General features: G+C 43.3%; 1 protein-coding gene across 2 annotated transcripts in view; it reads right to left on the bottom strand.

Moving 5' to 3' along the window:
* Positions 1-6603, bottom strand: part of LOC144673042 (5-aminolevulinate synthase, erythroid-specific, mitochondrial-like) — a 39718-nt gene extending 33115 nt beyond the window's left edge. Inside the window, exon 1 of one of the 2 annotated variants that reach the window (XM_078535038.1) lies at positions 6464-6603. The gene's annotated coding sequence lies outside the window, so the exon portion shown is untranslated. The remainder of the gene's footprint in view (positions 1-6463) is intronic. The other variant, XM_078535039.1, reaches the window with a different exon arrangement.
* Between the last annotated feature and the right edge of the window lie 5416 nt (positions 6604-12019).

The raw sequence follows: 12019 nt of genomic DNA, 5'->3' as shown, positions 1-12019 counted from the left end.
GTCTCAATCTGACAGGATGAACTAGCTGAACTGAGCAGTGTTGTCAATAAACAGCCCTGGTCCCTGATCGCCCTTGAACACTGTATATGTGTGGTTCAGATAAGCCAGGGATGTTCTGCAACGCCCAGAGCACCAGTTTGACCACACCCAATGTTCTCTGAAGGCTTGAGTCAGCAAGAGAAAGCCACCTTCCACTGAGTAACTGAACTACATAGAGCACAGGCTTCTCAGGGTCAAGCCCCACTTGGTAAGTGGGGAATGATCCCAGTGATGGAGATTCTTGGGGAATTACGGTTGCATCCAGTATCCCTTGAGAAGGAAGAGGAGAATGACCATCACATATGGGCTGACATGAGGAATGGGCATTTGAGTGCGGTGCCTGAGTAGAATTGAGAGGATAGGAGGATGCAGAAAAAACCGGATAACTCACGGGAAAGGAGTTGTGATCAATTGTTAACAGTAAGGCATTAGATGGGGCCAGAATGAGGGGAAAGTAAAAAAGCCTAAATCAGGGTTAATGTGCATGTATGTGAATACATGGAGTGTCATTAATACAATTGGTGAACTACAGGCACAGGTTGGCAAATGGTGTTATGATATTATTGCTATAACAGAGACCTGGCTCAAAGAAGGGCAGGACTGGGTGTTAAATATTGCTGGCTACAAGGTGTTTAGGAGAGACAGGAAAGGAAGAAAAGTGGGTGAGGGAGTGGCAGTATTGATTAAAGATAGCATTACAGTCCTGGAGAGAGAGGGATCAAGGATGGAATCTCTCTGGCTAGAGGTAAGGAATGAAAAAGGTGCAATAACATTGATTGATGTGGTATAAAGACCACCAACTAGTGGAATGGATGTAGAGAAATAAATTTGCAAAGAACTTACAGAGAGGTGAAAAAATTATAGAGTAATTATAATGGGGGGACAAGAGGGGCGAGAGTTCCTGGAGTACATTCAAGATAATTTCCTGCAGCAGTATGTTTCCGGTCCAACAAGAGGTCAGGCACTGTTGGACCTGATTCTGGGGAATGAGATGGCCCAAATGGATGAAATATCAGTGAGACAGTATTTAGGGGACAGTGACCATTGTATTAGAAGTTTTAGGTTGACCATGGAAAAGGACAAGGAACAATTTACAGGAGGGGATATAAATTGGGGGAAAGCCAACTTCGATGGGATGAGATGCATCTGAGTCGAGTGAGTTGGAATCAAATGTTGGTAGAAAAGACGGTGGCTAAACAATGGGCCACCTTCAAATTAAAAGTATTGCAGGCAAATGTAGAGGTATATTACTTTGAGGGGGAAAGGTAGGACAAATAAATCCGGAGCGCCCTGGTTGATGAGAGAGATAGAGATGAAGATAGAGGGAGTGCAGCGAAGGTTCACCAGCTGATTCCTGGAATAGCAGTATTGTTGTATGAGGAGAGATTGGACCACACCTGTATCCTGTGAGGATTTGAAAATGATGACCAGACCCTCCGCAATTTCCTCTCTGACTTTTTTAACAGCCTGGGCTACATTTCATCTGGCCATGGTGACTTATCCACTTTCAAAGATGCCAGTTGCATTAATCCTCCCTCTCTCCCTATGTTTATCACATCCAGCATTTCACACTCCTCCTCCTCCTTACCTACAATGTCGGCATCGTCCCCCCTCTTTTGTGAACCCAGACACAAAGTATTCATTGAGAACCATACCAACATCCTCCCCCTCCACACACAGGTTGCCTTTTAGGTTTTTTATAGACCGTTCCCTTTCTTTATTTTTTAGGAACCAGCAGCAGATGACTGTGAATGGTGTAAAGGCCCTGAGGAGGTGAATCAGTTTCTGCAGAATACCCAGCTGATTGGAATGCAATGGGATCCTGCCTGGAGACATTCTCAGCCCATCACAACATGCACAGGAAAACCCACCGTTGGCTGGAGTCCTGGGCTTCTCGCAAGAGATTTCCCTGCCGAGAGTCTGTGTGACACGAGGTCCCACGGGTTCCCACCACTTCTTCCCCCAACCCTAGCCCTCGCCTCAGCCTCAGCCTCAGGGTTGCTATGCAGTCCACAGTAAAGTACAGTTTGTGCAAGAGCACCTTTTGAACCTGGGATCTTTAGCACATAAAAGAACAAGGGCAGCAGGCGCATGGGAGCACCACCACCCGAATGTTCCCCTCGAAGTCACTCATCGTCCTGGCTTAGAAATATATCGACTATTCCTGTCCTGTTGTTGGGCCAAAGTCCTGGAGCTCCCTCCCTAACAGTGCTGCGAACGAGGAGAAATTTGTTCACTTCAAAGGGGTTTGAAGCTTTTGGATTCTCTACCCTCCAGGGTTGTGGATGGCCCATCATTGAATATATTTAAGGCTGAGATAGCCAGATTTTTGGGGCCTCGGGGAATCGAGAGAAATGGGGAGTGAGTGGGAGACTGGAGATGAAGTCAGAGGTCAGCCATGATTATATTGAAAGACAGAGCAGGTCAGATAGACTGCATGGTCTAATCCTACTCCTATTTCTTATGTTCTTCTGTGGGTGTTCCTACACCACATGGACGCCAGTGGTTCAAGAAGATGGTTCACAATCACCTTCTAAAGGGCAATTAATGATGGGCAACAAATGCTGGCCTTGCCAGCCTCATCCACATCCCACCAACATTTTTTTTCTGCACGGAGGTGGTTACAACCAGCTCATCCACACTCAGCCCAGAACCTGCAGGCTGTTTTAAACTGACTCAAGAATTGATGTGTCATCCTTCTCACACGCCAAGTCCCGAATGAGTCAGAGTTCAGTGAGGGGACAAGATGTGAATCTATGAGTGGGAATTTAAAGATTACTAGTGAGCATGTAATGAAAGGGCATTAGTTATAGGTTAGAATACAACAAGAAGTCGCTTGCAGGAGTCGTATAAAGGCCCCCTAATAGTAACCACATAGTAGAATGGAGCACAAAGAAATAAAGGGAGCTTGTCAGAAAGTTTGGTGATAATCATGGGAGATTTTAATCTACATGTAGACTGGAAAAGTCAGATGGGCAAAGGTGGCCTAGATGAGAAGTTCATAGAATGCTCCCAGGATAGTTTCTTAGAACAGCATGTTCTGGAGCCAACCAGAGAGCAGGCTACACTAGACAAGGAGAGGGGATTAATAAATGATCTCATAGTGAAGGCACCCCCTAGGTAGCAGTGATCATAATATACTTGAATTTTACATTCAGTTTGAGGGAGAGAGGAGTGAGTCCGAGACTATGTTTTTAAACTTAAGTAAGGGTAATTATGATGGCATGAAAGCAGAGCTGGCTAAAGTGAATTGGCAAATTAGGTTAAGGGAGATGTCAATAGAGATGCAGTGACAAACATTTAAGGGGATATTTCAGAATACGCAGAATAAATACATTCCAACGAGTAAGAAAAAGTCCAAGGGATGGACTCACCATCCGTGGTTAACTAGAAAGGTTAAAGAGAGTATCAAACTTAAAGAAAAAGTATATAATTGTGCAAAGATAGGTGGAAGGCCAGAAGACTGGATGTAATATAAGGAACAGCAAAGGATGACTAAAAGATTAATAAGGAGGGAAAAATTAGAGTACGAGAGAAAGCTAGGCAGAAGTACAAGAACAAATAGTAAGAGTTTCTATAAATATTTAAAAAAGAAACGAGTTAACATAATGAGTGTTAGTCCCACAGAAAGTGAGTCTGGAGAATTGATAATGGAAAACAAGGAAATGGCAGATGAATTGAACAGGTATTTTGCATCAATCTTCACTATACAGAATACAAGTAACATCCCAGAAGCAGCTATAAATCAGGAAATGGAAGGGAGGGAGGAACTCATGAAAATTACAATCACCGGAGAAATGGTACTGAGTAAATTGTTGGAGTTGCGGGCTGACAAGGTCCTAATGGACTTCATTCTGGGGCCTTAAAAGAAGTGTCTAGTGAGATAGTTGATGCATTGGTTTTAATTTTGCGAAACTCCCTAGATTCGGGAAAGGTCCCATTAGATTGGAAGATAGCAAATGTAACTCCGTTATTCAAAAAGGGAGGAGTCAGAAAGTGGGAAACAACAGGCCAGTTGGCTTAACATCTGTCATAGGGAAAATGTTCAAAGCTATTATTAAAGAAGCTTTAGCAGGGCACTTGAATAAGTTCAGGTTAATCAGGCAGAGTCAACATGGCTTTGTGAAAGGGAAATCATGTTTAACCAACTTGTTGGAGTTCTTTGAGGAAGTAACATGTGCTGTGGATAAAGGGGAGCCAGTGAATGAATTGCACTTAGGTTTCCAGAAGGCATTTGATAAAGTGCCACATCAAAGGTTATTGTGGGAAATAAAGCCTCATGGTGTAGAGGATAACATACTGACATGGATAAAAGATTGGCTGGTTAACAGGAAGCAGAGAGTAGGCATAAATGGGTCTTTTTCAAGTTGGGAAGATGTAACAAGTGGTATGCCATAGGGATCAGTGCTGAGACCTCAACAGTTTACAATTTATATAAATGGTTGGATGAAGGGATGGATGGGATGGATGCCAGATTTGCTGATGACACAAAGATAGGTAGGAAAGTAATTTGTGAAGAGGACATAAGGAGGCTACAAAAAATATAGATGGGTTAAGTGAGCGGGCAAAGATCTGGCAGATGGAGTATAATGTGGGAAAATGTGAAATTGTCCATTCTGGCAGGAAGAATAAAAGAGAAATTTATTATCTAAATGGTGAGAGACTGCAGAGCTCTGAGATGCAGAGGGATCTGGGTGTCCTAGTGCATGAATCACAAAAGGTTAGTATGCAGGTACAGCAGGTAATTAAGAAAACTAATAGAATGTTATCATTTATTGCGAGAGGAATTGAATACAAAAGTAGTGAGGTTATGCTTCAGTTATACAGAGGACTAGTGAGACCACATCTGGAGTGTTGTGTACAGTATTGGTCACCTTATTGAAGGGAGGGCGTAAATGCGCTCGAAGCAGTTCAGAGAAAGTTTACCAGACTAATACCTGGAATGGGCGGGTTGTCTTATGAGGAAAGGTTGGACAGGTTAGGCTTGTATCCACTGGAGTTTAGAAGAGTAAGAGGCGATTTGTTTGAAACATGTAAGATCCTGAGGTGATTTGACTGGGTGGATGTGGAGAGAATGTTTCCTCTTGTGGGAGAATCTAGAACCAGGGGTCACTGTTTACAAATAAGGGGTCGTCCATTTAAAACAGAGATGAGGTGAATTTTTTTCTCTCAGAGGTTTGTGAGTCTTTGGAACTCTCTTCCTGAAAAGGTGGTGGAAGCGGAGCCTTTGAATATTTTTAAGGCAGAGGCGGATACATTCTTGGTAAATAAGGGGGTGATAAGTTATTGGAGGTAGGGTTTCAGGTTACTATCAACTTATTAAATGGCGGAGCAGGCTCGAGGGGCCGAGTGGCCTACTGCTCCTTATCCATATGTTCGTATGTAGTGGAACTCTAATTTTAGTGTAAGTGCAACAAGGAAGCACCAGAGAGGAACAGTGAAAGAATACTAATGTTCGTGTGTACTAGAGATAGGATGAGAGGGTGCTAGTGCAGTCTAGTGAAAAGGACTAGTGCTACTCCATGTGAATAAGTGGGGAATAGCCCTTAGTCATCCTAGTGAGTGAGGACTGGTCTATAGTAGGAGTGCAGACCACTGAGGGACTCATCCTTGTGTGGACTCAGAGTGCAGTGAGAGACACAACTCTTTCCCTGGCTTAAATTAAAGCCTGCTTGCCTGGTACCTCATGGTCTTCCTGCTACAATGATTTAAATGCCACAACATGAGAGCACTCAGAAAGCTATCTGCTCCAGAGTTCTGTGCTCCTGCTGTTTATTGACCGCAGGCTGAGGCAATCTCCCCCCAACGCCCTGAATTTTACCAAGTCCCTGCTGTCAGCAGTGAGACGGCTTTCATACAACGATGGCCATCCAGCCAGGGCAAACTGGGAGGCACTCACTGCACATTATTCCTGGTAGACTCTGATTTTTTAAAATTTATTCTTTCATGGGATATGGCTACCACGGGCAAGGCCAGCGTTTGTTGCCTATCCCTAATTGCCCTCGATCTGAGTGACTTGCCATACCATTTCATAGGACAGTTAAGGGTCAACCACATTGCTATGGGCCTGGGGTCACATATAGGCCAGGCAAGGAAGGCAGATTTCCTTCCCTTAAGGACATCTGTGAACCGGGTGAGTTTTTATGGCAATTGACAATGGTTTCCTAGTCATCATTACTGAGACTAGCTTTTAATTCCAGGTTTATTAATTTAAATTCCAACACCTGCTCTGGTGGGATTTGAATCTGTGTCTCCAGAGGATTAGCCTCAGCTTCTAGATTGCTAGTTCAGTGACATTCCCACTATGCCATAGTCTCTCTGATTATTATTAAGGGTACAATGACCATCTGATTTAATTAACAATTACTTAATTCACCATTGTAACAGTCATTATACAGAAACCTCACATTATTTAGCTTCCTACCTGTCAGAAGAGCCACAGATTCAGTTTCGATCAGCTCCAGTTAGTTTCCTGTTGTCCTGCACTGAGAACGAACATTCAACGGTCAGAAAATTTGAAACAAAACTATTTAAGCTCTGACAGGCTATTGCTGGGGTGGGGTGTGGCTTCTTGCTTGGGCAGGGGTTGGTTTCATGTGAAGGGCTGGGGCAGCCCAGATAAGGAGCTGGGTGCATGCACAGGGTGCCTGATAGAAGCATGCAGGGAGCTGCTCGAAAGTGGATAAGGTTGAGAAGTGAGCACTTGTTGGGGGACAGTGCTGTATGTGCAGTGGAATGAACAATTCCAGAATGGTGCTGAGAGAACATGGGGAGGTGGGTGTGTAGGGCTAATGTCGCTGGACCAGGGTAATGCTCTCGGGACATTACTCCCAGGTACTCTCAGGTGCAGTCTCACCAAAGCCCGAGATAACAGTAAGGAAGTCTTGCTATGATTATACTCCAATTTCCTTGCAACATTTTCTAATATGCCATAGGAACATAGGAACAGGAGAAAGCCATTCAGCCTGTCGAATCTGCTCCGCCATTCAATACAATCATGGCTGATCGAACACTTCGATGTCTTTTACCCACACTATCCCCACAACGCTTTGTGTTATTGTTAATCAGAAATCTATTAATCTCTACCTTAAACACACTCAATGACTGAGCTTCCACAGACCTCTGGGGTAGAGAATTTCAAAGATTCAAAGATTTGAGTTAAGAAATTTCTCCTAATCTCAGTCCTAAGTGGCCTCTCCTTATTTTGAAATTGTGTCCCATTTGCTGTTTGCCTTCCTAATTGCTTGCTGTACCTGTGAGCTAATTTTCCCGAATTCAGGTTCAAGAATAACCAAATCCCTCGGAATACTAACATTTACTTGTCTTTCAACTTCGAAAAAATATTCTGCTTTTCCATTCTTCCTACCAAAGTGGGTAACTTCACACTTTCCCACATTGCAATAGATTTACTGCTTAGGAAGGCCATTCGACCATTCTCAGTTCTTCTATCCAGAATGACCCTACGCTTTTTCCCTTCCCCACTCTATCAGGGAATTCATTTCCTGTGTTGATCATTCTCTGTGTGAAGAACTTCCTGATATCAGTCCTCAATTTACCATTTCTGAGTTTGACCTTGTGTCCCATTATTCAATTTTCCCAGTTTAGTTCATAGCAATATTCCACATGTACCTTTTGCATCCATTTAACTAGCTTCTAACCTTTTGTGTAATCACCTTTCAGTTGGATCAGTGAAGTAGGGGCACAGATCAGTGAGCTGACTGAAATGTGGAGCAGGCTCAAGGGGCTGAATGGTCGTCTCCTGTTCCTAAACCCTGAAACTAGCAGTGAAAATATTGAGAAATTGTAGAAAGAGTGGGATTCTGTGGTCAGGATACATTAAGCAGTTCCACAGCACCTCTTGTGTCTTTTGGACATCGCAAACTACTTCACAGCCAATGAATTATGTCGGAAACGCAGGTAAACATGGCAGCCAGTTTTCTCACAGTAAGATCAAGATGAACGACCGGTTAATCTGTTTGTTTTTTCGACGATACATCCAACAACACAAAACTCCCTTACTAGCGGCACCAAGATTTTCTATTTCGATATTGATTTCATTGAACTTAGTATTTTTGCAGGAGCAAGGTGCCTCAGGACATGCACCGTTAGTGCTTTTCAAGTTGGAAAATGAGTTGTACTGTAATTTGCTAGAATTGTGAGCTGATAACAATGCAGCAACATTTCGGCAACTGGAACCTGAATGAACAGTGGGACCAACAGGTCAGTTATCTCCTTAACCAATGAAATTTAAGGGTTGAAAAAGAAATGAGGAACGGTTGAATAGGAGGGTGAATGAGAGTGAAATCCGGTATAGAAAGAGAAATAAAGAGAGGGAAAGAAAGATTTGAACTAAGAGAGAGGGAAAAAAAAGATGAAAGGAAAGGAAAAAATGTAAAAGATTAAAGTTTGCAATTTTCAGATCTCTAACAGAAATTTGCCACCTGCACGAAGGAGACAAAACAATTTAAATTGTTCCCTTTCTTTGACGGTGAAATTGTTTTATATTGCTCTCATAAATATCATGTCGCTAAAAAGTTCTTAATAGTAATTGGGAGTTCTATCTTTCTTGCTAATTTTAATAGGCAATTAATATGCAAATCCAGCAAAATCCAAAAAAAAAGAGGGAGGCTAAGAGCAAGATGCCATTTGTGTGAGGCAAACTGTAGACAGCGTAAATCGACCAGCGTGTACTGGTGATTTGCAACTCATGTAAATCTTCCTCCCCTGTACTTGCTGGCCAGTTTGCTTATTAGTAGTGGCGTGCATCGTTAACATGCCATTATTGAGCCAGGAAGGTTGAAATATTATATCTTAACACTTTGGGTTATAGTTTCCACACAATCAAGAAGTTGCACTTTAAATTGCACTTTAAAGGCTGCACTTTAGGCTTCCGTTAAAATTAATTTTGCGCAATCACAAAGGTCAGATATTCTACCAGTCAGCACTAGCAGGCAGCATAATAGAACGTAAACATTTCCTTTTAGATCTTTTCAGTAATAAGTATTCCTTGAGGTATTAAAACCTGGCATTGTTTTATTGATACATGGTGGGTTTATTGCCAAAAAGATGCTTTTTTAATAAGAGAGTTCCACCTATGAATAACTTGACTTGAATCCTCTGAAATTGGCTTAAAAATATGCTAGAACATTAAATAGTTTCATTGCTGTACATTAGTCAGGTTCTTAGGAAATTAGATATTTTTCGGCATGAAAAGTTTTGAGAGTCTACCCATCTGCCAAAGAAATTTTAGGGTCTTCCACAACCAGGCAGTTGGCAGAATCTCACAACATTAATCTGAGTGACATGGCCAGTTTTCTGGACGGAGCCTGCCTCAGGAAAATTGAACCCTGAGGCATCCTAAAAGATAGAGAAAAACATGAACGCAAGTAGTTTTAGGTGTGACTCATGTTTAAAATTTTTTGATCTTTTGTTGTTCTTGGCATGTGCTGATATAGCTAGCAGAAGCAAGCAGAAGCTGGTCTCCAGTATTTTTGATGTTAATATTGAGCTAAGCCATTTGTTCAGAACGGGGCAGGTTTGAGTCGGATTTCGAAATGACTTCATTAGAGAGTAAAATCAGACTGTGGGTAAAACAAGTTTCCAACACAAACACCACCTGCCCCTCATTCCAGTTGGGCAGTTTCAAAGCCATGAAGGGTCTGGACAGAGCAGAGAGGGCAAAACTCTTCACACTCAGGAAAGGATTGAGAACGAAAGGGCACAGGTTTGATGTAATTAGTAAAAGAAGCAATAGCGATATGAGGAAAAACTTCTTCATGCAGCCAGTGGTCAGGGTTTGGAATGCACTGCCTGAGAGTGTGGTGGAGGCAGGTTCGATCGAGGCATTCAAAAAGGATTTAGACTGTTATCTGAAAAGGACGTATGTGCAGGGTTACAGGGAGAAGGCGGGTGAATGGAACTAGGTGAATCGCTCATTCGGAGAGCTGGTGCAGACATGATGGGCCAAATGGCCTCCTTCTGCACTGTACAAATTCCGTAAAGGTAAAATTACACTATAATGTCATTTGGTTCAGCTAGTCGCACTCTTCCTTCTGTGTCTGAGGTTCCCATTCCAGATACTTATATCACCAATATTTTAGGTGACACTTGCAGTGGAGTACCGGGGGAATGCTGCACTGCTGGAGGGCATCGTCTTTCAGATGAAATGTTAACCCATCTTTTTAAAGTGCATTTTAAAGGTCCTATAGCACTACTGGAAGATGAGATGGAGAATTCTCCCAGTATTCCCCTCTCAATCAGATTATTTGATCATTTATCTCACCACGCTTCGTGGGATCTTGTGGGAAATTGTCAGCTACATTTTTCAGTGGTGGAGAAGCTTTTAGAAATAATAATCTGGGAGAAAATTAACAGCAACTTGGACAACCACAGACTAATAATTTGTTAGGACAAATTGTGCTTGACTAACTTGATAGAGTTTTTTTGATTAGGCAAGAGTAGATGGATGAGGGCAATGTAGTTAATCTGTACATGGACTTTCAAAAGGCTTTCAATAAAGGAAATAGTGACAGTAGCAGCATGGATACAAAATGAGCTGGGAAATGGAGAGTCGTGGTGAATGGCTATTTTTTATAGGGAAATATTCAGTGGAGTCCCCGAAGAGGACCACTGTTTTGATATAAATAGATTGATGACTTGGACTTGGAGGTACAAGGCACAATTTTGAAATTTGCTGATGACACTGGGAAGTGTAATAAACAGTGAGGAAGATAATAACAGACTTCAAGAGGATGTAATCAAGCTGGTTAAATGGATAGACACAAGGCAGATGAAATCCAGCGCAGGAAAGTGTGAGGTGATACACTATGGTAGGAAGAAAGAGGAGAGACGATATAAGCTGAATGGTACTACCTTAAAGTAGATGCAGGAAGAAAGAGGGATGGGGGTGATGTCTTTGTGCATACCAGTAAATCTTTGAAAGTGGAAGGACAGGTTAATAAAGCAAATGGAACTTTTGGCTTTATAAATAGAGGCATGGGGCAAAATCGTCCCAAATTTACACTAAGTGCGGTAGCGGGTGGGGTAAAGGATGTTTTACCTGCCGGCCGCAATGGTGGCTTCTCACGCCGTATCACCCCTAACCCGCCGCATCAATGATGCATTCCCGGGAAACACGCCGTTTCGATGGTGAGCGGACTCTCATTTGCCTGCCACACCATCATCTCAGCGCTTCATCACGCCCTGCAAAAGAGGACAGCCACCCAGTGCCACTATAGGATGAATGGCCTCATCCGTTCCGCCAGGGTAAGTCACTCTTCTCATCACTCTCAACTCACAAATCCATCACACATCCACAGGGATCTCACACGTCAAGGGACAACATCACTACCTCACACACCCTCACATCTCCATCAGGCTCATATCCTCTGGAGCTTGTGTCCTCATCCCATCCATGGCTCTGCTCACCACACAAACATTCCACACAGTGCCATGTGTCCAGCTCACACTCTCTCCAACTGTTTCTATGCAGGAGAAGCCTGCTCACATCAGTAGGAAGAGGTCCCAGACCGGTGGTAGATTGGCCCACATTAGGCCTCTCACTTTGAGCAGTTTGCCATTGCACTGACTGGTGAGGACGTGGACCATGCCTGCGGTGATGATGAGATCAGCAGCGAACACCCTTGTGAGAATCCTGCACCACATCATCCCTCTCTCCTGTTTTTGACAGGGTTGCAATGCACGAATTATCTCTACTTTGGTTTACAGGGAGTTCTGCCAAGCGACTGACACCCTCAGCTAGCCAGTCCCTGAGCTCCATGCAGGTCCTCAACTCCAGCCAAAAGCACACCTCCTCCATTGAAGAGCTGGAAATAGGCAGCCTGGAAGACCTGTCACAGCGCATATCCACACCCTCCACCAGCACAGAGACACACACCTCAGTGAGACGTAGATCTAGAGCAGGCTCGGGTTCACAATCTGGTGGCCACTGCATAGACGCATGTCTGCAGCAGGAGGAGGC

Source organism: Cetorhinus maximus, unplaced genomic scaffold (assembly GCF_964194155.1).
Source record: "Cetorhinus maximus unplaced genomic scaffold, sCetMax3.hap1.1 HAP1_SCAFFOLD_215, whole genome shotgun sequence".
In the NCBI taxonomy this organism is placed as follows: domain Eukaryota; kingdom Metazoa; phylum Chordata; class Chondrichthyes; order Lamniformes; family Cetorhinidae; genus Cetorhinus; species Cetorhinus maximus.
The sequence above is the reverse complement of the archived record's forward strand: the minus strand, read 5'-3'. Positions and strand labels throughout refer to the sequence as shown.